Source organism: Cnephaeus nilssonii (assembly GCF_951640355.1).
Source record: "Cnephaeus nilssonii genome assembly, chromosome: X".
NCBI classification, from domain to species: Eukaryota; Metazoa; Chordata; class Mammalia; order Chiroptera; family Vespertilionidae; genus Cnephaeus; species Cnephaeus nilssonii.
Genome location: NC_137071.1, coordinates 92869781 through 92872762, shown reverse-complemented (window position 1 = coordinate 92872762; position 2982 = coordinate 92869781). Strand labels below are relative to the sequence as shown.

At 39.7% G+C, this 2982-nt stretch overlaps 1 pseudogene across 1 annotated transcript; it reads right to left on the bottom strand.

Annotated features, from left to right (window-relative positions):
• Nucleotides 1–239: 239 nt before the first annotated feature.
• On the bottom strand, nt 240–1543 carry LOC307095382 (SWI/SNF-related matrix-associated actin-dependent regulator of chromatin subfamily E member 1-like; annotated as a pseudogene). Its single transcript has one exon. The product of its transcript is annotated as an SWI/SNF-related matrix-associated actin-dependent regulator of chromatin subfamily E member 1-like (transcript).
• Between the last annotated feature and the right edge of the window lie 1439 nt (nt 1544–2982).

The following is a 2982-nucleotide window of genomic DNA, read 5'->3' as shown; positions in this document are numbered from 1 at the left end:
GAGTAGATTCTGCAGCATCAAAGGAAAATTCTCCAAAAATGGGCATTTTCTCAATTAATTTAAATTCTGAGGCTTTCAGCAGTGAAGGGTAGAAACAAAGATCTAAGGAAGAGAACCATCATCATAACCACTTAAGAAAGGTGACTATGCCATTTGGCTCATGATGTTACATGGTCCAAAAGCTTTGGGTGGCATCAAATGGACAAGGAAAATATTAGTACACAAACCACATAATACCATTAAAACTCAAAAACATTTTTTTTTTCATTTAAAAAAGAATTTAGAATACATAAATTAAGGCAACATTTATTCTTTTTCTCATCTTCTGGTATGGGATCTATTGGTGGCTCTTCCACTGTGGCGCTGTTGCTCTCCAAGCCAATGTTACTATCACTGGTCCCTTCCTCGGCCATACTGTCCACCACCTCCTGTCCACTCTCCTTGTCCTTAGGAGTAGATGTGCCTTCTTCACCATTCTGCTGACTTCCTGTTGTTTCTTCAAGGTGTGTCTCCTCTGTCTCCATTGGAATGTTTTCACCTTCTTTCTTTTCTTTGGTCTTATTATCTGCTTGTTCTTCCTCAGGAACAATGCTGCTCTGACTGCATTAAGCTTGCTCTGCTGCCTCCTCCCTTTCCTCCTGCCTTTTGCGAGCCTGTTCCTCTGCCTGTGCAATTTCAGCTGCAATTTTTTTCCATATCCACTTCTATTTTTAAACCATACAACTGTTTAAGTTCATTGTTAAGTGAATCTGTGCTTTCCAGGAATTTCCTCTTCTTTTCCTTGTTTCGCTCCTCTATTTGAAGAAGTTCAGCTTCTATTTTTTGCTGATGAACCATTAAGGATTGGACCTGTAGTTTGAGACCTGCATTCTAGCTATTGTGACAACTGACAAAACATCTGGCACCACATTTTCACTAAGGATTTCACTGATGAGGCGGTGGTTTCTATGTAAAAGGGTGGTGGCTGTATGCTTCATTGAAAAGCCATCATCATAATCATCCGGATCTTCAGCAGGTTGGATGCTCATGTAAGATTCTCCTTTCTCCATGCGGACTGCCTCTGTTGAATTTCTTCCTCTAAAGCGGCTTCAGCAAGGTATGCAGTGGAATTATGGTAGGCCTTCATAGATTCATTGTACTCTATCTTTTATGCTTTGTATTCATTTAAATATTCTTGCTTTTCTTCATCAGTGAGATCTTGCCACATGCCACCAATAATCTTGCCAATTTTCCACAAATTTAAGTCAGGGTTGGAAGCCTTTACTTGGTCCCAGACCTTTCTGCTATACCTCATGTAGGGCATCAGCGGCTTATCTGGAAGCTTTGGGGGTTTTGGAATCTTAGTACCAGAGGATGCCGTGACCCGGCTGTTGGTGCCTGGGTTCCCTCCCAGACTGTAGTTGTTGTAGGCAAGATGACTGTATGGATTGTATCCCACAAACTCTGGTATGCTGGGCATTTGTGTTGCAGGAGCTGGGATGGGAGGTGGGGCATAAGATAGTCTTTTTGACATTTTGGAAGATTAAGTTCTCAGTTCCTTAATAATGAATCTGAGACACTGCATGCAGAAAAGGTGCCTGCAACTCCAGTCTCACTTCCCTTTGTCAAGGTAACTTTTTGTACATCAGAGTCTACTGGGAGTAAATTAGTGATACACACCCATGCACACACAAATACTTCAGTCACAGTAATAAGGTTATCTTGGAATTTATATCTGAATTAATTTTGGGGGTTTTAATCCTTCTTGGATTCAGAGTGTTCATGTCTATGATAAGTTTTTATTATAAGCTGAAGTTTAATAGAGATCAACCTGTGAACATCAAGGGGGATTAAATAAAAGAGCCCCATAAACATCCTATTTCTTTGAACATTTCAATAAAATGAATAAAGCTTAGTATTGATGCTTTTTGTTTGTGAGCCTTGGACTGCTTAGTATAATGAATGCTCATTTGGGAAATTTGTATCTTCATTTGTAAGAAACCTTAAGATATGGAGGGACATTAAAATGACCCAGTTGATTAATTACACTTGGATGGAGTTCAGGTTTGTTCATGGCAATGAATATGGGAAACAGTAGAGTTCAAATATCCTTCAGCAGTCATGTGGCTTGTGTTGACAGTGTGAAATGAAGGCTTTGCCCTCTGACAGGGAAACTGAAACAGATCATGTGCAGAGTTCAGGAGACTATTCCCTTGGGCTTGTATTAGTATCTCTCCAAAGAGGAAGGCACTGATGGAGGTTAGTTAGATCTGGCAAAATGAAGGTTGGCACAGTGTTTAGTTTCCTGCCTAGCTCTGCCAGTGCCAATCATTCCAGAATAGCAACTTCCCTGATACCTCACTTAATGTGTACAGAACCACGGAGTTTTCATCCATTTGATAACTGAGGAAAGATCCATCTCCAGACTCCTAAAGTGATGGTCCAGGACTGCAGTGATCCTGGGCTAAGAAAATGTCTCTGTGTAAGCATCAGAAGGATGTATTGTTGTCCTTCCAGAAATGAACATGAAGATGAGGTAGAGCAGCTGGCAACTTCATGATGTTGGCAAGCTAAAGGTGCAACCTAGGGCCTTAAGCAAGGAGGAGGATAAATCAAACACCAGGAAGTGTTGTGTGGTTCTTCCCCCTTCCAGGTCACTTTTATCAAAATTAAATAATCAACTGCTAATTCAATTTTTTTCACATATGCACACACCAGTAAGAAAGGATGGAACACAATAGATATTCCATGAATTATTGAACTTTCCTAAAAAATAGTGCCTTAAAAAAAACTGATCATTGTTGAGACAGTATGATTATATGAAAGAACATTTTTAAAAAAAATTAAAACTCCTATGGATTGATTATTTTCAAATGAAAAGGTTTAAGTTAGACAGGATGGACATGGAAATAGGAAAAGGGGAAAGAATTGCTTATGTTCATGTGTCTCTGTGTGTGTGTGTTTTCTTAAAACAGCTATGCTGGTTTGGATATTGCCCCATCT